The sequence below is a fragment of the Phoca vitulina genome, unplaced genomic scaffold (genome assembly GCF_004348235.1).
Source record: "Phoca vitulina isolate PV1807 unplaced genomic scaffold, GSC_HSeal_1.0 scaffold22, whole genome shotgun sequence".
Taxonomy (NCBI): domain Eukaryota; kingdom Metazoa; phylum Chordata; class Mammalia; order Carnivora; family Phocidae; genus Phoca; species Phoca vitulina.
The window spans coordinates 45,099,108-45,124,355 of record NW_022589725.1 but is presented as its reverse complement, the minus strand read 5'-3'; the positions used below and the strand labels follow the sequence as shown (position 1 = coordinate 45,124,355).

The 25,248-nt window shown below is 41.9% G+C and overlaps 1 long non-coding RNA gene across 3 annotated transcripts in view; it reads left to right on the top strand.

The window, feature by feature from the left end:
* Positions 1 to 25,248, top strand: part of LOC116641756 — a 268,059-nt gene that overhangs the window by 186,164 nt on the left and 56,647 nt on the right. The gene's annotated exons all lie outside the window — the stretch shown is intronic.

The window sequence follows — 25,248 nt, the reverse complement described above, 5'->3', positions numbered from 1 at the left end:
GAGTAGCAGTACTGGTACAACATGAGGAATATTGTAGGTTGGGTAACTTTTTTGGAGGTCAGAGCTCCAGGCTCAATTTTTGGGCACAAAGGGTCTCAGATACTTTCTCACGGAACAGCCTACCCCTGACTCCCTTCCCCATATGTTCTCTGGGCCACATTTCTAAATCCCTTATAATTCATCTTATCCTCCAAAGGAATTGTTTGCTCATCTTTGTGGCCTTATATGTTCAGTGCAAAGGATACTCTGATAGTTCAGAGTGTGGAACAATATCACTTTTTAAGAACACTTCTTTCCCAGAAGAACTGAAGAGACATTTTTCTAAATAAGACCTACAAGTGGCCAGCAGGTACATGAAAAGATGCTCAACATCACTAATCATCAGGGAAATACAAATCAAAACCACAATGAGGTATCACCTCATACCTATTAGAATGGCTATTATCAAAGAGATAAGAAATAGCAAGTGTTGGCAAGGATGTAAAAAAAAGGAACCCTTGTGCATTGTTGGTGGGAACGTAAATTGGTGCAGCTACTGTGAAAGACAATATGGAGTTTCCTCAAAACATTAATGATAGAACTACCCTATGATTTAGTAATTCCACTTCTGGATATACATCCAAAGAAAATGAAAAAAGAATATTGAAGTGATATCTGTAGTCCATGTTTTTTGTAGCATTATTCACAATAGCCATGACATGGAAATGACCTAAGTGTCCATCAACAGATGAATGGATGAAGAAGATGGGAGATACACACTTGAATATTATTCAGTCATGAGAAAAGAAGGAAATGGTGCCATTTGTGACAACATGGATTGACCTTGAGGGCATTGTGCTAAGTGAAATAAGTCAGATAAATACAACTACTGCATGATCTCACATATAGTGAAATCTAAAAAAGCTGAACTCCTAGAAACAGAGTGGAATGGTGGTTACCAGGGGCTGCAGGATAGAGAAAATGTCAAAGGGTATAAACTTCCAGTTATAAGATGAGTACGTTCTGGGTATCTAATGTACAGCATTGTGATTATAGTGAACGATAATGTATTATAAATTTGAAAGTTGTTAAGAGAGTACACCTTAAATTTTCTCTCCTCCAAAAAGTAATGGTAGTTACGTCACATAATGGAGGTGGTAGCTAATGCTATGGTGGTAATCATTTTGAAATATATGTGTATCAAATCAACATGCTATATGCCTTACATTTACACAATGTAATATGTCAATTATATGTCAATAAAGGTGGAAAATAATAAAATATAAAAGAAGTAAAAAAAACATTTCTTTTGGTAGTCAAGTCCACTAGAACTTTATTCTTGTTTTTTAAGTGGCTAACAATCCTACCCCCCTTTTAAAATTAATAAAATATTTCATTTTCAATGTTTTAATCCATTTCATTTAAAGGACTAAGTAAAGGAAGAGCTACAAATACATTCTCCCTCCGTTTTTATGATTACTTACAGTTGGTGTTTAAAGGCAAGCAGTGTACCTTTAGGCAAGGAAGTCAGGGACCAGATCTAGATTTTCCTTAGAGACTTTTACCAGTCTTCACCTTCAGGCTGTTTGAGCATCTTGACCTGGGATAAACTGGCAGCATGGAGGTCCAATCACCACTGATCCCACCATAGAGGGATGTGGCCACATTCTTCGCAATGCTGTAGCCTGTATGTTGCTACTGCTTTTCTTTCTTTCTTCTTTCTTTCTTTCTTTCTTTCTTTCTTTCTTTCTTTTTTTTTTTCTTTCTTTCTTTCTTTTTTTCTTTTTTTCTTTCTTTCTTTTCTTTCTTTCTTTCTTCTTTCTTTCTTTTTGATGTTGTGTTCCATGATTCATTGTTTGCGTATAACACCCAGTGCTCCATGCAGAACGTGTCCTCTTTAATACCCATCACCAGGCTAACCCATCCTCCCACCCCCCTCCCCTCTAGAACCCTGTTTGTTTTTCAGAATCCATCGTCTCTCATGGTTCGTCTCCCCCTCCGATAGCCCCCCTTCATTCTTCCCCTCCTGTTATCTTCTTTTTCTTCTTCTTTTTTTTTAACATATAATGTATTATTTGTTTCAGAGTTACAGATCTGTGATTCAACAGTCTTGCACAGTTTTACTGCTGCTTTCTTATCCAATAATTCACTTTCTGGTATTACCCTGTTAGGGCCCCGACCAAAGAGTTTACTTTTGATAGCATTGACAACACCTAGGTACAGAGTCAGGGTTGGGTTTCTGTTCAAAGTGCAACACAAGGTGAATTCATTCCCAACTATGGGAGGAAATGACTGAATGAACACCCTGCCATGAAAATCAGGCCACAGTGAGAGGACAGAGCACTCTCTCAAACTTAGATTACCATACGATCCAGCAATTCTACTAGTGGGTATTTATCTAAAGGAAATAAAACACTAACTCAAACAGCATGTTCATGTTCATTGCAGCATTATTTAAAATGGCCAAGATATGGAAACAATCTAAGGCACAAACTTCTAGTTATAAAATAAGTAAGTCCTGGAATGTATTGTACAACATGGTGACTATAGTTAATAATACTGTACTGTGTATAATTATGTGTAGTGATGGATGTTAACTAGATTTATTTTGGTGATTATTTCAAATATATATGTATATGGAATCATTATGTTGTACCCCAGATACTAATACAATGTTGTATGTCAGTTATGTCTCAATTAAAACAACTAACCAACCGAACAAAACGTCCTGTGTCCTTAGTCTCAGAATAGGTGGAAGTTACATACTTTCCATCGTATAGCCCTGAGCAGAGATGAGCAGAGGGTCAAGCAGAGGGTGACCGCTGGTGGGAGAGGTGGTACACAGAATTCTGGGGGTCTGTGTCCAGGACAAGCACATTCTGCTTGTTTCTCCCCTATCAAATCTATTCTCCGAGCAGCAAGCAGAGTTATCTTCTCAAAAACCTTCATTGGCTTCACCCTATATAATATATATCAGGGGTTAGCCAACTTTTTCTGTAAAGGAGGAAGTAGTGCATATTTTAGGATTTGCTGAGCATATAGTGGTGATTACAACCACTCAGCTCTGTCATTGCAGTATGAAAGCAATTATAGACAACACTCAACAGGCCATGGTTGGTCCAATAAAATTTTATTTACAAAAACAGATGGTAAGCCATAGTTTGCTCACTCTGGTATATAGAATAAAGAAAATTCTTGAATTTAGAATTAAAGCCACTTTTGATAAACTTCCTCCTACCTGTAGTTCTTTGCTGTCATTCTTCCTCACTGCATAGTTGGTCAGCCATCACCTTCAAGGTAATATCATTGCTCTTTTTGGTTCCTTTATGTAACTGTTCTATTTGGATGTAACCCACACACCACAAATTGACCTACTTAAAATGTACAATTTAGGGGCTGTAGTGTCCATACATTAGTGCCACAATCAATTTTAGAGCATTTTCATCACCCCAAAAAAGATCCTGTACCGTTTAGATACCTCCTCCTGTCTTCCCACCCGCCCCAGTTATAGGTGACCACTGATCTCCTTTATGTCTCTGAAAATTTGTCTATTCTGGACATTTCATACAAATGGAATCATACAATATGTGGGCTTTTATGACTGACTTCTTTCATAATATTCTTAATCTTATGATTTCAATTTTGTCATCTTTTCAAGGCTCATCCAGGCTATAGCATATGTGGGAACTTTATTCCTTTTTACGGCTGAGTATTATTTCATTTTATGTATATATCACATTTTCTTTATCCATTCAGCAGTTGATGGACACTTGGGTTCTTTCCAATATTTTGACTCTTATAAATAATGCTCCTATGAACATTCATGTGCAAGTTCTTGTGTGAATAGATCCTTTTCATTTCTTTTGGGTGTTTATATAAAAGTATATAAGTGGGGAGGGGATAATGTTAAACACTCAAATAAGGTAAGTATTTAAAAACAATAAAATAATACTTTTTAAAATTTCAAGTATTTCCTTAAGAGAATTCAACACTACAAGGTGAATGTACTTTCTGAATTGTCCATATCATCAAAGCAGTGTTTCTTCTTTTAAAAAATATCAGGAAATGCACTAAGGCTTATAAATAGATGCAGTTGCCCTTAAGATTTCAATCTCATTGGTTTTCTTTAAATTAAAACTCACAGAGTGCATAATTAAGGTATACCACAAAACCAAATCTGTTACTCTAGTAAGAGGTTTCGATGCTTAATACTCAGTGGCTAATTTGACCAAATTAAGTCTTTTTAGGGAAAAAAAAAAGGTAAGCCAATGTAAAACATTTAGTTTGAAATGTATTTTAATATTTTCTTAGACATAAAAATTTATGGAGGAAAGGGGTTATCGAGGGAAAGAAAGCAAAACACTAGAATGATCAAGAATTTTCAAAGAACAAGCACCACAAAGGATGCTTGCATTTTGTTCTGTAATATTTACCAATGCATTTTTCTTACTCCAAGTAATCTACTCCATCAAATTCTGAATCATCTTCTGAATCACTATATTCCACAGCAGTATAACAGGACAGGATGGTGGCAACATGATTTTCAATGTGTTCATGTCTAGCAACTGGTTCAGACAGCTCTTTTACTTTACACGCTGGATACCTTTTTGTATTGCTTCCAGAATTATATTCTTAGTGTTACAGATTATGGGTATGATTGATCAGTGATACTTTGGCTCAGAAACAGGTATAAATTGCAGTGGCAGGGTAGGGAGGCATTAATGGAACATAGGGACTTGGGGCAAAGGTAGGTACATTGGATGTAGCCTAGAGGGAAGATGAGCAAGAGCTCCAACCATGACAAGTGATGATGGTCAAATGCCAGGAGGAGGCAGAGGAGGAGGTGGTAGGTGGAGGCAGCCTCTGGACTTCACTTTGTGGATTGGATGACTGGGGCAGTCTTAACATGCTGTGGTGGGTCTAGCTACTGGTGTGGAGGGCTGTACTAGGGGAGGTGTGATGGGGGAAGAACTCTGGGAGCAATCTGAAGAGGAGCTTGTTTGTAAGCAACAGCAACTGACCACAGTTAAGTTAGACAGAAAAACATTTTATTTGAAGGATACAGGTTAGCTCACAAAACCAAAAGAAAAGAGGAAGAACTAAGGCAGGAAGTGAAGCAGCTCTAGGAATCTAGGTAGAATACCTAAAGAAAAATCTCTCTTTAAGGCACTTCTCTCAAGTTGAGTGAGCACCAAATAAATCCAGTGTCTGCTCATACTTAAAATTCTAGGGCTAAGTATCTGATTGGCCTAGTTTGGCTCATGTTTTTACCCTTTGTCCATAGAAAGGTGGGGTTCTTTGATGGTTAATCCCATGAAATTGTATACACTTGGGGAGGGGCAGTTTGTTAAAGCAAAATTGGGATGGTAATAGTAGAAGGGGGAATTAGTGTTGGAAAGGTGAGAACAACAGGTGTGTACAAGGAAGGAATAAGATAAATACATAAGCAGCAATAATGGAAGGGGACATGTTATAAGTACCATAGAAGAGATATAAATAAAATACTTTGAAGAGTCTTAAGAAGGAAACACACACACACACACACACACACACACACACACACACGGTGGTGGCCCATCATGAAAAATTTCACAAAGGAGATAACATGTAAGTTCCTCTTTCAAAAGAGAAGAAGTTGTGTGATGTGGATTAGAGGTAGCGGGGCAGATAGGACTCAGACTAAGGAAACATCCTCATTGAAGAGGAGGAGCTTGGGAGGTGTGAGCTCTGTTTGGGGGAACAGAGACTAATCCTATTTGACTTTAACAGTGAGCAGCAGTTTCCCAACATATACTCTGGGAATCCTTGGTGATCCCTGAGACTGTTTAGGGGGTGTGTGAGATCAAAACTGTTTTTATAATAATAAATGATGTTTGCGTTTTACATACTCATTCTCTTTAGGAGTGCACGGTGTGTTTTTTTGGAGCTATATTATCTGTGACTATGCCATTCTTTTGATGACAAATGGGATGATGGAATGAGTATTAGGTATTCCTGTGTTTTAAACATTTCTCGGTTTTATTTTATTATTTTATTTTATTTCTCAGTTTTAATTTCTAATATGGAAAATATTGCTAGATATAACCCACATAAATGAAATCTATTTGGGGTTCTCAATAATTTTTTTAAATTTAAATTTAAATTCAATTTAGTTAATACATAGTGTATTATTAGTTTCAGGGGTAGAATTTAGTGATTCATCAGTTATATATAACACCCAGTGCTCATTACATCAAGTGCCCTCCTTAATGCCGATCACTCAAATTACCCCATCCCCCACCCACCTCCTCTCCAGCAACCCTGTTTGTTTCCTATACTTAAGAGTCTCTTATGGTTTGCCTCCCTCTCTGTTTTTATCTTATTTTAATTTCCATTCCCTTCCCCTATGTTCATCTGTTTTGTTACTTAAATTCCACATATGAGTGAAATCATATGGTATTTGTCTTTCTCTGACTGACTTATTTCGCTTAGCATATACACTCTAGTTCCATCTATGTCATTGCAAATAGCAAGATTTCATTCTTTTTGATGATTGAGTAATATTCCATTGTGTGTGTGTATATATAACCTCTTCTTTATCCATTCATCTGTCCATGGACATCTGGGCTCTTTCCATAGTTTGGCTATTGTGGACATTGCTACTATAAACACTGGGGTGTATGTGCCCCTTTGAATCACTATGTATCCTTTGGATAAATACCTAGTAGTACAATTGCTGGGTCCTAGAGTAGTTCTATTTTTAACTTTTTGAGGAACTTTCATACTGTTTTCCAGAGTGGATCTACCAGTTTGCATTCCCACCAACAGTGTAAGAGTGTTCCCCTTTCTCCACATCCTCACCAACATCTGTTGTTTCTCGAGTTGTTAATTTTAGCCATTCTGACGGGTGTGAAGTGGTATCTCATTGTGGTTTTGATTTGTATTTCCATGATGCTCAGTGATGGGGAGCATTTTTTCATGTGTCTGTTGGCCATTGTATGTCTTCTTTGGAGAAATATCTGTTCATGTCTTCTGCCCATTTCTTGATTGAATTTTGTTTTGTTTTGTTTTTTGGGTGTTGATAAGTTCTGATAAGTTTTGATAAGTTCTTTATAGATCTTGGATACTAGCCCTTTATCTGATATGTCATTTGCGATTATCTTCTCCCATTCTGTAGGTTGCCTTTTAGTTTGTTGATGCTGTGCAAAAGCTTTTTATCTTGATGAAGTCCCAATAGTTCATTTTTGCTTTTGTTTCCTTTGCCTCTGGAGACGTGTCTAGCAAGAAGTTGTTATGGCTGAGGTCAAAGAAGTTGCTGCCTGTGTTCTCCATTAGGATTTTGATGGATTCCTGTCTCACATTTAGATCTTTCGTCCATTTTGAATTTATTTTTGTGTGTGGTGTAAGAAAGTGGTCCAGTTTCATTGTTCTGCATGTGGCCATCTAATTTTCCCAACACCATTTGTTGAAGAGACTGTCTTTTTTCCATTGGATATTCTTTCCTGCGTTGTCAAAGATCAGTTGGCCATAGAGCTGAGGGTCCATTTCTGGGTTCTCTATTACGTTCCATTGATCTATGTGTCTGTTTTTGTGCCAGTACCATACTGTCTTGATGATGACAGCTTTGTAATAGAGCTTGAAGTCTGGTTTTGTGATGCCACCAGTTTTGGTTTTCTTTTTCAACATTTCTTTGGCTATTTGGGGTCTTTTCTGGTTCCAAACAAATTTTAGGATTATTTGTTCTAGCTCTGTGAAAAATGCTTGTGTTATTTTGATAGGGATTGCATTGAATGTGTAGATTGCTTTGGGTAGTATAGACATTTTAACAATATTTGTTCTTCCAACCCATGAGCATGGAATGTTTTTCCATTTCTTTGTGTCTTCCTCAATTTCTTTCTTTTTACTTAATGAAATTAATTAATTAATTAATTTGAGAGAGAGAGAGCACAAGCAGGGGGAGGGGCAGAGGGAGAGGGAGAAGCAGGCTCTCTGCCCCATGTGGGGCTCGATCCCAGGACCCTGGGATCATGACCTGAGCTGAAGGCAGACATTTAACTGACTGAGCCACCCAGGTGACCTCAATTTCTTTCTTGAGTGTTCTATAGTTTTCCAGGTACACATCTTTTACCTCTTTGGTTAGATTTATTCCTAGGTATCTTATGGTTTTGGGTGCAATTGTAAATGGGATGGATTTCTTGATTTCTCTTTCTTCTGTGTCATTGTTTGTGTGTAGAAATGCAACTGGCTTTTGTGCATTGATTTTATATCCTGTGACATTGCTGAATTCCTGTATCAGTTCTAGCAATTTTTGGGTGGAGTCTTTTGGGTTTTCTACATAAAATATCATGTCATTTGGCAAGAGTGAGAGTTTGACTTCTTCTTTGCTGATTTGGATGTCTTTTATTTATTTTTGTTGTCTGATTGCTGAGGCTAGGACTTCTAGTACTATGTTGAACAATAGTGGTGAGAAGGGACGTCCCTGTTGTCTTCCTGACCTTAGGGGAAAAGCCCTCAGTTTTTCCCTATTGAGGATGATATTAGCTGTGGGTCTTTCATATATGGCCTTTACGATGTTGAGGTATGTTCCCTCTATCCCTACACTGTGAAGGGTTTTTATCCAGAAAGTGTGCTGTATTCTGTCAAATGCTTTTTCTGCATCTATTGAGAGGATCATATGGTTCTTATCCTTTCTTTTATTAATGTGGTGTATCACATTGATTGATTTCCAGATGTTGAACCACCCCTGCAGCCCAGGAATAAATCCCATTTGGTCATGGTGAATAATCCTTTTAATGTACTATTGGATCCAATTAGCTAGTATATTGTTGAGAATTTTTATATCCATATTCATCAGGAATATTGATCTGTAATTCTCCTTTTTAATGGGGTTTTTGGTTTTGGGATCAAGGTAATGCCCAGCTCCTTTTGGTGTAAGGTTAGGTGTAATGTGGGAACCACTGGTGTATACCAAATGGGTAGAGAAATGGAAATATGCTGCGGTGGCTTTTCTAGTAAGGTGAGACTTCTCTTGCTTCTTGAGGAAGGCCTGTGTTGCTATATACTTCCCTCTTCAGACCACCTTTGCTGCATCCCAAAGGTTTTGAACTGTAATGTTTCCATTTTCCTTTGCTTCCATGTATTTTAAAAATTCTTCTTTAACTTCCTGGTTGACCCATTCATTCTTTAGTAGGATGTTCTTTAACCTCCATGTATTTGTAGTCCTTACAAGTTTTCTTCTTGTGGTTGACTTCAAGTTTCATAGCATTGTGGTCTGAAAATGTGCGTAGTATGATCTCAATCCTTTTGTACCAGTTGAGTGATGATTTGTGATCCAGTATGTGATCTATTCTCAAGAATGTTCCATGTGCCCTTGAAAAGAAGGTGTATTCTGCTGCTTTAGGATGAAATGGTCTGAATATATCTAAGTCCCCCTGATAGACCAGTGTGTTATTCAAAGCCTTTGTTTCCTTGTTGATCTTCTGCTTAGATGATCTGTCCATTGCTGTGAGTGGGGTGTTAAAATCCCCTAGTATTATTGTATTATTATCAATGAGTTTCTTTAAGTTTGTTATTAATTGATTTATATATTTGGCTGCTGCCAAATAAAGGACATAAATATTTACAATTGTTAGATCTTCTTGTTGGATAGACCCCTTTATTATGATATAGTGTTCTTCTTCATCTCTTATTACAGTCTTTGCTTTAAAATCTAGTTTGTCTGATAAAAGAATGACCACTCCAGCTTTCTTTTGATTTACATTGGCATGATAAATGGTTCTCCACCCCCTCATTTTCAGTCTGGAGGTGTTTTGAGTCTAAAATGAGCTTCTTGTAAGCAGCACATTGAAGGGTCTTTTTTTAAAATCCATTCTGATACCCTATGTCTTTTGATTGGAGAATTTAGTCCAATTACATTCAGAGTAATTATTGAAAGATATGAATTTAGTGCCATTGTATGACCTGTAAAGTCACTGTTCTTGTAGTTTGTCTTTGCTCCTTCCTAGTCTTTGTTGGTTTTGGTCTCTCTTTCTGCTCAAAGAGTCCCCTTCAATATTTCTTGCATGGCTGGTTTAGTATTCATGAATTCCTTTAAATTTTGTCTTGGAAACTTGTTATCTCTCTTTGTATTCTGAGTGATAGCCTTGCTGGATAAGGTATTCTTGGCTGCATATTTTTCCCATTTAGCACATTGAATATATTATGCCAGTCCTTTCTGGCTTTCCAGGTCTCTATGGACAGGTCTGCTGCCAGCCTTACGTGTCTACCCTTGTAGGTTAAGAACCTAGTCTCCAGAGCTGCTTCAGAATTTTCTGTTTATCTTTGTAATTTGCAAGTTTCACTATAATATGTCATGGTGTTGACCTATTTTTGTTGATTATTTTAAAAGATTTTATTTATTTATTTTGACAGACAGAGAGAGCACACATGCACGCAAGAAAGCACAAGTGGGGGGAGGAGCAGAGGGAGAAGCAGGTTCCCTACTGAGCAGGGAGCCCAATGTGGGGCTCCAATCCCAGGATCCTGGTATCATGACCTGAGCCAAAGGCAGACACTTAATCGACTGAGCCACCCAGGTGCCTCTATTTTTGTTGACTTGGATGGGAGCTCTTTGTGCCTCTTGGACTTGAATGCCTGTTTCCTTCCCCAGATTAGGGAAGTTCTCAGGTATAATTTGTTCAAATAAACCTTCAGCCCTTTTTCCCTGCTCTTCTTCTGCTGGGACTCCAATAACACAGATATTATTTTGCTTTACGGAATTGCTGAGTTCCCTAAGTCTAGTTTGTGATGTAATAGTTTTCTTTCCCTCTTCTTTTTAGCTTCATTATTTTCCATAATTTTATCTTGTATATCACTGAATCACTCTTCTGATTAATTCATCCTCATTTTTATGGCCTGCACTTGAGACTACATCTTGGTTATAGCATTTTTAATTTTGGCCAGACTAGATTTTAGTTGTTTTATCTCAACAGTAAGGGATTCTCTATTGTCTTCTATGCTTTTTTCAAGCCCAGCTAGTATCCTTATAATTGTTGTTTTAAATTCTATTTCAGACATCTTACTTATATCCATATTGATCAAATCCCTGTCTGTGAGTACTACCTCCTATTTTTTTCTTTTGGGATGAATCTTCCCATCTCATCATTTTGTCCAGAAAAGAAAAGAAGAAAGAAAAAGAAAAATAACAACAACAACAACAACAACAAAAACTAGATCCTGGGTGTATTTTGGTCTGCTTGTTAAAAGAAATTAATATCAAAAGGAAGAAAGAAAGAAAGGAAGAAAGAAAGAAAAAAGAAAGAAAGAAAGAAAGAAAGAAAGAAAGAAAGAAAGAAAAATATATATGTAAATAAAATACAATGAAAGGAAACAAAAATAAAAATATATAACGTATATATAAAAATAAAGATTAAAAAAGAATTGAAAAAAATAAAATAACTGAAAAATAATAATAAAAAATGAAGAATAAAAGTACAGAGAATGCTACATACTATTTTCCCCAGAGCTGAAGCTTTGCAGCCCTCTGTGACCAGTAAACTTGGTAGGAGTGAGTTGTTTGTGCTGGTCTTCTGGGGGAGGGGCCTGTTGGGCTGATTCTCAGGTGGACTTGCCATAGTGGAAATGGGCCTCCAGTGCGCAGAGGCAGGGCTCAGTGTATGTGGCTCTGGCTTCCACTAGGTGGCACTGTTTTGTTCCCTGAATGCTTTTGGCATTGATTGGAGGGATGAATATGGCGGTGCCCCGCTCTCTAGCCCGGGAGGTGAAAATTTGGGCCCCCACCCCCGCTCTTCAGTGAGCCCTCACAGAAGAGCAATCAACCACTCTTGTCACCCAGTTTCCGTCAGAATTCTGTGTTTACCCTGGCTGTCTGAGCTTTTTTATCTCAGGCACGAGACTGAGTTTAAAAACTCCAAATTTTAAGGACTCCTGAGGTGCAGACCCATGCTGCTCCTCCTAAGGAGGGGAGGCATCTGGCCATGCTTCTGCCTTTTGCTGGACCCCTCCCAGGAAAGTGGTGGGAGGACCATGCAGCAAGTCGCAGTTTATGGCAACACAGAGCAGAAAGCCAGCACCTAGCCGGCTTCCCTGCTTCTATGCCTGGGAACAATGCCACACTTAGGCATCACCCGTTTTTCTTGTGACCCCGGGGATCCTCTGACTATGTTGTCACACCTGGGATTCCACCGCACTTCACCACCTGAGCACCTTTAAGCCAGGCACTTCCCTGGCTGTAGCAGACTTCTAAAAGTTCCAATTTTGCACTTCGCTGCTAACAATACTTTGCGGTAGCCTCCTTGAGCAGGCTCCCTTCCCTCCACTGTATCCTCAGATATATCACTGGGGATTCAAGTCTCCACACCTCCTACCTTCTAAAAGGTGGTTGTTTTTCTACTTGTAAACTTGCAGTATTTGTTTTCTCAGAACTCCAATTGATTTCTCATGTGTTCAGAATGATTGGATAACATTCTAGTTGTATTCGAGGGATGAGTCAAACTTAGCGTCCCCCTCCTCCTCCATCATTGTAATTCCTGCCCGCCTGGAATTGGGTTCTCAATAATTTTTAAGAGTGTGTAGGGATCCTGAAATCAGAAAATGTGGGAACCACTGGTATAGACTAAATGGGTAGAGAAATGGAAATATGTTATTGTGGCTTTTTTAGTTTCTCAAGACAGAGTGTGTGATTAGTTTGGTAGTCAGTGGATCACTGCTGAAGGGTTTGAGTAGGAGAATGACATACTTGGAGCTACTTTTTAAGAATAAGATGAAATAGACTATAAAATGGGTTGGAGAAACCAGAGTAAAGGCTGGAATTACAAGGCTGCTCTAAAAGTCTAGGCAAGAGGTATGTGCTACTGAAGCAGGAGTGAGAGTGGAAAAGAGTAGACCAGCAGAGGTGAACATTACTGGACCCAGCATGTGACTAACATGGGGATTGCTAGAGAGTGAGATATTAAGAATACATGACTTCAGATGCTTATGATGGTTAATTTTATGTGTCAACTTGATTGAACCATAAAGTGCCCAGACATTTGGTCAAATATTATTCTGGGTGGTTCAGTCGGGTTTTTTGGATGGGATTAATATTTAAGTTGATAGACGGAGTAAAGTAGATTGCCTTCCATCATATGAGTGGACCTCATCCAATCAGTTCAAGGTCTGAATAGAACAAAAGGCTGACTTCCCCTGATTAAGAAATAATTCTCTTGCCTGAGGGTATTTGAACTGGGACACTGGCTCTGCAAGCCTCTGTAATTGTATGAGCCAATTCTTTAATACATATACTGGTTGTGTTTCTCCAGAGAATTCTGACTAATAAGATTTTGATACAAAGAATAGTTCTGGAGGAATAGAATTTTTTTTTTAAATATTTTATTTATTTGAGAGAGAGTGAGCGAGAGAGAGAAAGAGCATGAGCAGGGGGAGGGGCAGAGAGAGGGAGAAGCAGATTACCCACTAAGCAGGAAGCCCAACATGGGACTCTATCCCAGGAGTCTGGGATCATGACTTGAGCTGAAGGCAGATGCTTAACCAACTGAGACACCCAGGTGCCCCTGGAGGAATAGAATCTTAACAATGAATTTTCCAAATTTGTTCTGGGAGTTTCTGGAATTAGCTTTCCAATCAGTTAAGATTTAAAGACACTAATGATTCTATTTGCAGTAGTAAAGAGAAGATTGACAGCCCATGGCAATATTTAGATTTACAAAATATCACCAATTGGATACTCCTAATCAGACACTTGGAAGAAACAAAGATCTGAGCAATCATGCATGTGATATGTTCAAACAATTGTTATTATAAACTGGTGAGTATAATGAGATTGGCTGGTTGCTTTCAATGCCACTGGACAAAGCTGTTGCTGGACGAAATGGGGAATGAAAATGAGAAGCTCAGGAGCCTGAATTCCCAGCTCAAGTAGCCACATACCTGACCTGAAAGCTTCTATGTCTTCCTTGAAAGAGACTTTTATCTCCTATAGCTGCAGGGCTAAGATGCTGAAAACCAAACCCAGAATCTCATCCTGCAAGTTTCTGGATTACAATGCAACCCAATGTAATTAGTATGATGCAAGTTGAATACCAGCTTCGTAGGGTATCTACTGTTAAAGTGAGGGTATTGATGGGAAGGAATGGGACTCTGAAAATTGGGAAGGGTATGTGTGAGGAGATCCTGGTGAAGCTGGAGACTTTGAGCCCTTAAATTCTGATGAATCTTCTTTCCCTCTCTACTTCCATTTAAGGGGATTGACCCTGCATTGCTTAAGGAAACTGCGCTGGCTTCCCCTGGAGCAGTTGTCTTGCAAGACACTGCCACTTCTCCTCAGGACCCATCCTAGCTCTCTCTGTGCTTCTAGACCTATGATTAGACTCAAGTCCCAGCAGGGCCCTTAAGGTGAGGTACAGTGTGACCCATGAGGGGGTACATTACACTCTCAAAGAACTACTTGAATTTTTTAATTTATAAAAACAGAAATCTGGGGAATATGTGTAGGAATGGATGTAAGGGTGAGGAGTAATGGTGGAAGGAACATAAAGTTTAATTAAGCCAAATTCATGCACGAGGGCCCACTAAGCAGAGATTCTGCATTTACTGCTGCAACTCCAGGGGTTAGGGAGGACTGCAGCTGTCTGGATGGTTGCCTGAAGCATGCCCCAAGAGGTGACCCACTCTGAGAGAATGGGAAATGCTGGACCTGCATTGGTGTAATGTGTTAGAGTGGATTTGTCATTTAAGACCTATTCAGTCATACTGGGAGGGTCCAGAAGGCATCCCTTCCACCACAACCATGAGGAATAAGTTTATGAGGAGAGACCTGGCATCAGAGCTTGGTGACTGTAGGCCCCACATCACTGTGGGAACTGTAGTCAGTGAACTGGGGGCCAGCCTAATGCAAGGGGAATAGTTGGATTCTGGGGTGGCAGGGCCAAGTGGTGGTACTCAACCACCAGAGACAAGGTGGGTATGGTTGTTACCAATCAATCTATCCCAGTCACTAACTCAGGAAACAAATGGGTGAGTCCTGGTGCACTGCTGCGGCCAACTGCTCTGACCTGGGGTATCTCGAGGGGGCTGGAGAAATGGAAAACACAGCTCCTGGCTGGGTTTGCCAACACTGTTGCTGAACAAACTCGGATAAGCTCGTACCAAGAGAAGGCAATAACTCAGGAGATGAGGGTTTGGAAAAGAGAAAGGGAGAAATTTATTTTGGGTGCCAGCAGTTGGGAGAGGTGGCAGGCTCAAGCCTGAACAACTAACCTCTCCAGCAGCAAGATGGACACCTACAGATGGTGCAGAGAATGCATGATCCACAGTGGGGGTTGGTATGTGTTCAGCACATGATCATGGGCAGGGAAGGGGACATGTCAGATGTGGTCTTCTAGGCATTCTGTTGCTATCAGGGCTTTTCTGGGTCCAGTCATTGCAAAACATCTTTGTCAATGTCTGAAGAAAGTGTGATAAGAAATAAGCACAATGGGTTTCAGTTAGAGATGAGTTGAGCGGTCTTCTCTATTTCTGCTTTTAGCTGTTGGGAGCTATGGTTGAGCAAGACGGCTCACTGACACAGTTACCATAAAGGAGAGCTGAGTCAAAGCAGAGTTCAGAATACTCTGATGTATACAGACTTACGGCATTGGCTAGTGATTGTGGTGTCCCTAGAAGTGAAACAGGAAACCTGCTAAATTCTGATCTGTATAAGAAGTTAAGTTCTAGGTCAAGTGAACAAAGTCTAACTTCACTTGTCAGAACAGAAAGTCAAGGCTCCTCAGTCAATTCTGAGACATGCGTCAGTTTGCAGACCTAGAATCCCATGGAATGAAGGAAGGCCAGGTCCCCTTGAGGAGGGACTCTGGTAAACTATCAAAAATATACCATTAATCTTTCTTCCAGCTTTCCCCAAAGGGATCTACAGCCATTTATTTAGCAGGGTAACCATGCATTGGGGAAAAGGAAATAATCAGACCTGCTAGGGACTATTGGACACTGTCTCTAAACTGACACTGGTTCCAGGAGGCCCCAAATGTCACCATGGTCCCCCAGTCAGAGTAGGGGCTTATGGAGGTCAGGTGTTTGATGGAGTCTGTCTCAAATTGGTTCCATGGATCCTCAAACCCAAACTGTGGTTATTCTCCTAAACTCTGGAATGCACAATAGGCCTACTTGGCAGCTGGCAGAATCCATCCTCATGTTCTCCTGACCTGTGGAGTGAGGGCTATTATGGTGGGAAAGGCCAAGTGGAAGCCACTAGAACTGCCTCCACCCAGGAAAATAGTAAACCTAAAGCAATACCGCATTCCTGGAGACGTTGCAGAGATTAATGCTATCATCAAGGACCAGAAGGATGCAGGGGTGGAGATTCCCACCACATCCCCATTCAACTCTCTTATTTGGCCTGTGCTGAAGACAGCTGAGCTTGGAGCATGCCAGTGGATTTCTGTACGTTTAACCAGGTATTAATTCTAATTGCAGCTGCTGTACCAGATGTGGCCTTCTTGCTTGAGCAAATTAACACATTGCCTGGTACCTGATATGCAGTTATTGACCATGCAAATGCTTTTATCTCCATCCTTTATCTTCATAAAAACCACCAGAACATTTGCTTTCAGCTGGCAAGACTGGCAATATACCTTCACTGTCCTACTTCTGGGGTATATCAGCTCTCCAGCCCTATGTCATAATTTAGCCTATACAGACCTTGATCACCTTTCTCTTCCACAAGATATCACATTGATCAATTACACTGGTGATATTATGCTGATAGGAACTATTGAGCAAGAATAGCAACTCTTCTAGGCATATTGGTAAGACATTTGCATGTCAGAGGGTGGGAAATAGATCCAACAAAAATTCAGTGGCTTTCTATGGCAGTGAAATTTCTAGAGGCCCAGTGGTGCAGGGCATGTTGAGAATTCCTTCTAAGGTGAAGGATAAGTTGTTGCCTCTGGCCCTTTCCATAACCAAAAAAGATGCCTGGTGTGCCTCTTTGGATTTGTAGGCAACATATTCCCCGTTTGGGTATGCTACTCCAGCCCATTTACTGAGTGACCCGACAAAGCTGCTAGTTTTGAGTGGGGCCCAGAATAAGAGAAGGCTCTGCTATAGGTCCAGGCTGTTGTGCAAGCTGTTCTGCCACTTGGACCATGTGATCTGATAGATCCAATGATGCTTGGAGTGGCAGTGGCAGAGAAGGATGCTGTTTGGAACATTTGATGGGCTCTTACAGGTGAACTGCAGCCATTAGGATTTTGGAGCAAATCCTTGCCAGTCAATCTCTCTAAATAATTACTCATCTTATCTTTATTTTTAGAGGGGGTGGGGAGGGTCAGAGGGAGAGGGAGATAATTTTTTTTTTTTTTAGATTTTTTATTGATTTATTTGACAGAGAGAGCACAAGCAGAGGGAGTGGCAGAGGGAGAGGGAGAAGCAGGCTCCCCGCTGAGCAGGGAGTCGGATGAGGGGCTCGATCCCAGGACTCCGGGATCACGACCTGAGCTGAAAGTCAGGTGCTTAACCAACTGAGACACCCAGGCACCCCAGGAGAGAGAGAATCTTAAGCAGGCTCCATGCCCAGCATGGAGCCCGACTCTGGCTTGTACTTGAGAGACAGGTAATGGTGGGAAAGCAAAAGTTGATTTATTTGGGAAGCTGGCAACCTGGGAAGATGGTAGATTAACATCCCAAAGACTGTCTTCCCTGTGCAGGGGAACCAGTGGAAAGTGTGAGAAATGGGGGAGGGGGCTACGTGTAGAAGAAGTTGATGCTCAGCAGTTAATAATTTGTGTTTGCAAGGCTTCCAGATTCCTCTGCTCTGCCAATAATCAAGTCTGCCAGGTGTCTCTCACTAAAGGATACCCCTGCAGCTCAAAGAGCTGTGTCCTGGCAAGGCAGTCCAGACTCCTCCCCTTGTACCAGGAATCAAGATTCCCAGGTGTCTCTTACTGAGGACCCCGTGGTCATGGTGGCTATTTCGAGTGCAGTAAGGCCTTATCTTCTGGAAAGTCTGGTCCTTTGTTCCTCAAGGCCAGGGGTCTGTAGGATCTCAAGGGAAGTAGGTTAGTTCTGCTACAAACTATGGGGTTTAGGTCAGCATGCAAGGAGTGCATAGCTTGAAGCAAGTTAATGCTTAAGACTGGTTGGAGTGCTGTTACAATATGATTTGCCTTCCCTGGAAGCGTTTCTGCCAAAACTATTATCTGTGGACTTACAGAATGCCTTATCCATCACCAAGGTATTCCACACAGCATTGCTTCTGATCAAGGGAATCGTTTCTTGGGAAGTGGAGTGAATCAATTTGCTGGTCTTACCATTCCCACCATCTTGAAGCAGCTGGCTTGATAGAACTGTGGAATGACCTTTTGAAGACTCAGTTACAGTGCTAACTGGGTGGTAATACCTTTCAAAGGCTGGGGCAAGATTCTTCAGGAGGCTGTACATTCTCTGAATCAGCATTCAATAGATGGTGCTGTTTCTCCCATAGCCAGGATTCATGGGTCCAGGAATCAGGGGGTGGGGATGGGAATAATGGCACCACTTGCTGTTACACCTAGAGACCCATTAGCAAAAGTTTTGCTTCCTGTTCCTGTAAGTTTGTGTTCTATTGGTTCCTAGAGACCTTAGTTCCAAAGGGAGGGATGATTCACCATCCCTCACCATCATCAAAAGTGATACCATTGAACAGGAAGTTAAGATTGCTGCCAGGCTATTGGGTTCCTCATGCCTCTGAGTCAACAGGTAAATAAAGTAGTTGCTTTGCTACCAAGGAGACTGTACTCCACAATGAAGGTGAGGAAGAGTCTGGAACACGGCACATCCCTTAGGACATCTTTAACTATTCCCATGCCCTGTGATTAAGGTCTTTGAAAAACTACAACAACCCAATCCAGGCAGGATGACTAATGGTCCAGACCCTTCAGGAGTGGAGGTTTGGGTCACCCCACCAAGAAAAGAACCACAACCTGTTGAAGATCCTGCTGAGGGCAAAGGGAATACGGAGGGGAAGAAGGTAGTTAGGAATACCAGCTATGACCACATTACCAGTTACAGAAATGAGGATGGTAATTTTCATGAGAATTTCCTTCTTATTTTGTTATGAATATGTTTGTGTTTATGTACACATATAATATTTATTTCTTCCCTCTCTCATCCCCTTATCATGTAGTGTAAGATGTATTGACTTTACACCATATTATTTAAGTATTAGCTTTACATCATAGTATTTAAGTTATTGGATATCAAGGAGAAAAATGACCAAGAAAATAGTGCTCTCATGAACAGCAACTGGAAATCAGGAGCAGTCAATAGTTTATGAGGGGCAGGGAGCAGGGAAAGGGGAGGGGAATGAGTTAGGTTTTAAACATTTCTAGGACTGAAGTGCCATAGGTACTGTAGGTGGGAATATCTACCCAGCAGTTGAAAATATAACAATCCTGGTGGGGGGGGGGTTGAGACTGGAGATTTAAATGTGGGGGTGAATCACACAGAGGCACCATTTAGGAGTTTTTGAAGGGAGCAGAATATATTCAGATCTGAATTTTAAATCACAGATGCTAGACTGGAAGGAGCCTTGGATGATTCTCTTGTTTCCCCCTCCAGCCCAGATGGGAGCATGTGGTCTTCGGTCTCTCCCTTACAATGAACCCCCAGTCTCCTAATAAGAAATATATGTACAGGGATTAGTTGACAGAGTTGTAAGCCTGCTCTCTTAAGTTTGAGTGAAAAGCATGAGTCAGGTGTCTAAGAAATGGAGGACTTGCACCTCTGTCGATTGCCAACTTAGATTCATTACAACAGTCCAGAAACAAAGCTGAAATCCAAGGTCTTTTATCACTCACCTTGCCAGGCTTGCTGTATGAAGCTTTGTGTACAGATTGCTTTATGATTTCAAAGTATTTGTTTTTCAGCTTGAGATCTTCTTTGACATAACTGCACATCAGCCCGAAGGCTATTTGTAAAGGCAAATCTTTGGAAGATAGGAACATCTTCCTGGGGTTGACGTGCCAGGCAAATGCTATTGTGAAATCTCATGGCATGCAGGCATTAAGATATGCCCATGCAATCAAATACACTTTAAAACAGTTTCAGTTTTTTTCTCTCTAGCTCTGTCTACCATCTATGTATGTATGCATCTATCTCAATAATAGGTTTCATTATAAAATTCAATGTTAAGTGGGAAAGTATAAAAGTTTTAAAATTTTCAGCTTTCTCTTAGAAATTAAATATTTAATAAGTATTTAATATATCCAGAAAATAAAGCAGCATTTTGTCCCTTTAGTTTAAGTGGTCCTCATCTCTTTGTGAATTTTGCCATCATCATACTTCAAGATTCTGGTATATCCCCCCAAATCCTTTCTGATGCTCACTTTCCCCACTCCTCCTGTCCCCTCTCCCTATCCCTGTGCTCCTTCAGCTTTGTGTCTCAGTTGTGACCCACACTGGGGCCCTCTCTAGGACATCTTCTCTGGCCATCTTGTCTCGGTCCCCCTCTTCAGACTTAACTCTTGACTCTGTTCTCTTGATCACAGTAGGACTTGTATAGTAGGGGACATGCTTTCCAAGGACCCCCACTGGCTGGGACCCCCTACCCTCTGCCCCATGGAAGGGGATTAGAGTGTGTGTCTCAGGTTCCAGGTGGTTTCCACCTCAGTGGCCACACACCATGTGTTAGGGAGCAGGGTGTGGTGGGAAAGAAGGTGGACTTGCACCTGCAGCTGAAAGCCCTGCCTGCTTGGGTGGCAAAGGCCAAGGCAGGGCTCATAATGCTGAACTGGCAGACCAATCCCACACGTGCACCCACTGCTATTCCTCACACTGAACAGCCCCTCCTCACCCTGTGTTCACTGATTACCTGGTTTCCAGCTTCACAATGAAGCATTCCAATTATGTAGAACTCAAGGTTCTTGGTGGTACTGCCCCAGTGGTGTGCTTTTCACATGGGACTCAGAGGTGGGTTCCTCCCCACTAAAGTTCTCTGGAAATGGAGCAGTGCTTCTGGTGCCCTGCCCAGATGCCTTTGGATTGGCACCACCAACCTCTGCCTCATGTTACAGCTGTATGCTTCCTTCCTACAGGCCTGGGCCTGCTTCCTTCAGAGAAGGAAGTCTGCCCTTGGGCACTGGGGTGGCTTTGCCCAAAAGCTCTGAGAGCATAGGAGTCTGGGAGCTGACATATCCCAGGGCAGCCAAAGGGAGGGATGAGGGCAGGAGAGGAAAGCCCAGCTCCCTGCCCTGCCTCTAGGAGGGACTCTCCCAGGAGCCCCCTGAGAATGAGGCTGAGGCTGGGACTGTGCAGAATCCCTCCCCATCTTCCTCGCTCTCTGATGATTCTCTCCTGGAAACACTTTTGAAATGTTACTTGCACAGGAATCCTCATCCAGAGTCTGCTTCTGGAAACCAACCATAAACAGGGGATGCCACAGGCTTCTGGAGAGCCCTGAGAACGTTCTGCCTTGCAAGGCAGCCTGTGGTCAATTGCAGCAGGAAATTGCAGCTTCCTGCTGCTTCTCTAAGCAGGGTGGTGACCTGACATTCCATCAAATCCCATCTCCCTGGGACCTGAGGGGGGCAGTGCTGGGACATGTTTTGTGCTATTGTCCTGGGCTCAGAGCACAGGGTGCTGGGAAGGACACTTGAGCTTACATTTGGGTGTCACAGCCAACCCTGTGCACAGAGCCTCATGTGGGAAGGTTACCTGGCCCACCTTTCTGCACATCCCCTCTCTTCCCTGCTCTGCATTGCTGATCCTGGTGGTGGTCAGGGATGTTCTCCACCTTCCTGAAGCTCAGGGAGGAGCCAGTGGCCTCCTGGTTAAGGCCATGATGGATTGTGAAGTTTTAAGCACAGTGTGAACCAAGCCCTAGCCAGTCCAGCTTTTCCTGCCAAACTTTGGCCCTGAGCCTGACCCCACCAATTACAGCTCCTGGGGGACTGGTTACCCATAAGACCCTGGAAATGCAGGGGTTCACTGGGGTGACCTAATACATGGAAAGCTATCCATTAGCCACTCGCAGCCCTTCCTGGTCCTTGTCTTCTTCTGGCTGGGACCCTGTTCCTGCTACTGCCTGAAATCTGTTCCCTGTACTTACTTTAGAATCCCTGCTAGCCTGGTCCACATCCACCATGGATCTCGGCTATGCCCACCTGCTTACTCCTAGAACCCGCAACATGTGTACTGCTTCTCAGAGATATGTCCAGATGGTGTTGGTGGAGAAGACCCCACCTCAGGACCTGGACATCCCTACTGACCTGGGCCCTCCCTGGGAGTACTACCCTCACAACTCTCAAATGAAGGTAGCCCCCTACCCCAAGTGCACACACTCTTTTATTTGTGGAGGTGCCCCTTGGTGTTCTTTGGGCAGCAGAGGCAGAAGCTCTGGCGATATATAGATTTCTGGGGCTTCAGTGTGATCCCACCCAGCACCTCTGCTCTCAGGTTCCAAATGTGGGGGCTTGAGTCTTCACAAATATGGATCTTCAGGATGCCTCCAGACTCATTCACATAAGGTCCTGGCCCAGCTAAAGCAGACCCAGAAACTCAGCTCAGAGACTGGATAGTAGATGATATTTCAGGCTTTGTGGGTCATTCTTCTTTGTTGATGTTGTTTTTGCAACAACCTTTTTAAAATAAGAAAACCCCTCTTAGCTCCCGGGCATACGAAATGAATATGAATTTGGCTCAGGGGCCATAGTTTTCCAACCCCCCCTCCCCCCATGACCTTAGACCAACAACCCAGAAGGAAGAGATAAGGGGAAGGCACTGACAATGAGGGGATGGGTGCTTTTCCACTTAAATGTAAACCTCTCAGGGGGCGCCTGGGTGGCTCAGTCGTTGGGCGTCTGCCTTCAGCTTGGGTCATGGTCTCGGGGTCCTGGGATTGAGCCCCGCGTCGGGCTTGCTCGGCAGGGGGCCTGCTTCTCCCTCTCCCACTCCCACTCCCCCTGCTTGTAGTCCCTCTCTTGCTGTGTCTCTCTCTGTCCAATTAAAAAAAAAAAAAGTAAACCTCTCAGAAGAAAGCTGGTCATCAGATTTTACCAGTAAAAACTTGAATTCCTCCAAGCCAAAAAAAAAAAAAGAGTTGATACCTAGAAATGTTTAAGAGTTTTTATTCCCCATGCCTTGACTTCCTTTCTCCATCATTTGTCATTAGCATTTCACATATTTGAATTCAGAATATTCCAGCCTCTGAAGGGCGGATGGGCCTGGCAGTCTACACTCAACTTTGGGAAGGGTCAGTTTCTGCCCAGAGCTACCTCCTGCTCACAGACTTTTCCCTCACAATGATGCTCTGATCCAGGGTCCTCCCAGGGAAGAACTGCCTTTCTAAAGCATATTTCCACCAAGGCTTGTTGTTTTTCTTTTTCTAAACATGCCAGTTAGGAAGGTTTTGAGATTTGTTAAAAAATCAGACAGGATTCCTGGAACCCCAAGTTGTGATGACACCAATCTGAGTGTCCAGAGGAACAGTGCAAGCACCAGCTGCAGCCCAGGAGGAGGTGTGGGCCATGAGCAGGGTTCTAGGAGTGTGCTGGGGAAAGGGAGCTGCCAGGGGTGGGGACCCAAGTCCACCAGCTCTGCTGGCACCAGCCTGTGGATTCTTAGTCTCATCCCAAATGAGATCATTGGATGGTGTGACCTGATTCTCCGATTTCTCATTCTGAAGTTTCAGGATTACAGGTCGTCCCATTTCCCACTGTTGTGTATTTCTCTCCTTCTAAATGCATGGCTTCAAAGTCCCTTAACCATGAACATTTACAATGTGATCTTGCACGAATGTGGTATATAGAGGAATGTGTGTGTGTAAATGTGTAACATGTGATTAGAATAAAAGTTATTTTAAATGTATCCATGTGGTTCACCTCATTAGTCTTTCTTCAGAGCAGCTAAGCACTCTGCCCAAATCCTGTAATGGATTATTTGTCATTGTGGTTAATGATTTTCATGCTTACCTTAGAAAGTAGAACCATGATAGAATGCAAACAGGGCTTCTTTTGTTCCTAGGTGGGGTTGTTTTTCCTGTATCTGATGATTTAGTGGCACAGGAAAGCACCACTCCCACAAGCTGCACCTTCCTAACATTCTTTTAAAATAATACACTGATCTTCTCACTACTTGTGTAAATGATGCTAGACACTTTCTTGAGAGGTTTTAATGAAAAAAAAAAAAAGGAGCAGAACATGATTACATGTGTAGCTGAATAATTTGGCAATCCTGACAATTTTGCTAAGACCCTCTTTTTATGAGGCATGAAATGTGATCCTTCCAGAAATGTGATAGTCAAGATTTTCTTAAAGTGCATGTGGTGCTGGTATTTTATTTTATTTGGGGGAGGGAAGACTGATTTAAGGACTTTTTTCCCCCTTTCTAAGAAGCTCATCTGAAATATAAGTTGTTTCCTGTCTTCCAGCCTTGTGTTGGCATCAGAAGTGAACTGTTTCTTGTTTATCATGTGCTGCTCATCAGTCATTCCCACTCCAGGCTTTCTCTTTGGTCTTGAGACCATATCCAGCTTGAGATTGTCTGAATCAGGCACAGCTCACTAGCACCATCTGTGCCTTACAACCTATACTTCCAAGAGCTAGGCCATCCTCTGTGTCTCATTCTTAATGGTTAAGGATAAACCCTGGTTCCCTTACGCATTCTCCCTAGTGTTCAATTCTCCTTTGCTTCTTGTTCACTTTCTCTTTTTAAAAAATTTTTTATTGTTATGTTAATCCCCATACATTACATCATTAGTTTTTTTTTTTTTTTTAAAGATTTTATTTATTTATTTGAGAGAGAGAATGAGAGAGAGCACATGAGAGTGGGGAGGGTGAGAGGGAGAAGCAGACTCCCTGCCGAGCAGGGAGCCCGATGCGGGACTCGATTCGGGACTCCAGGATCATGACCTGAGCCGAAGGCAGTCGCTTAACCAACTGAGCCACCCAGGCGCCCCACATCATTAGTTTTTGATGTAGTGTTCCATGATTCATTGTTTGTGCATAACACCCAGTGCTCCATGCAGAACATGCCCTCTTTAATACCCATCACCAGGCTAACCCATCCTCCCACCCCCCTCCCCTCTAGAACCCTCAGTTTGTTTTTCAGAGTCCATCGTCTCTCATGGTTCTTCTCCCCCTCCGATTTCCCCCCCTTCATTCTTCCCCTCCTGCTATCTTCTTTTTTTTTTCTTAACATATATTGCATTATTTGTTTCAGAGGTACAGATCTGTGATTCAACAGTCTTGCACAATTCACAGCGCTCACCATAGCACATACCCTCCCCAGTGTCTATCAGTCAGCCACCCCATGCCTCCCACC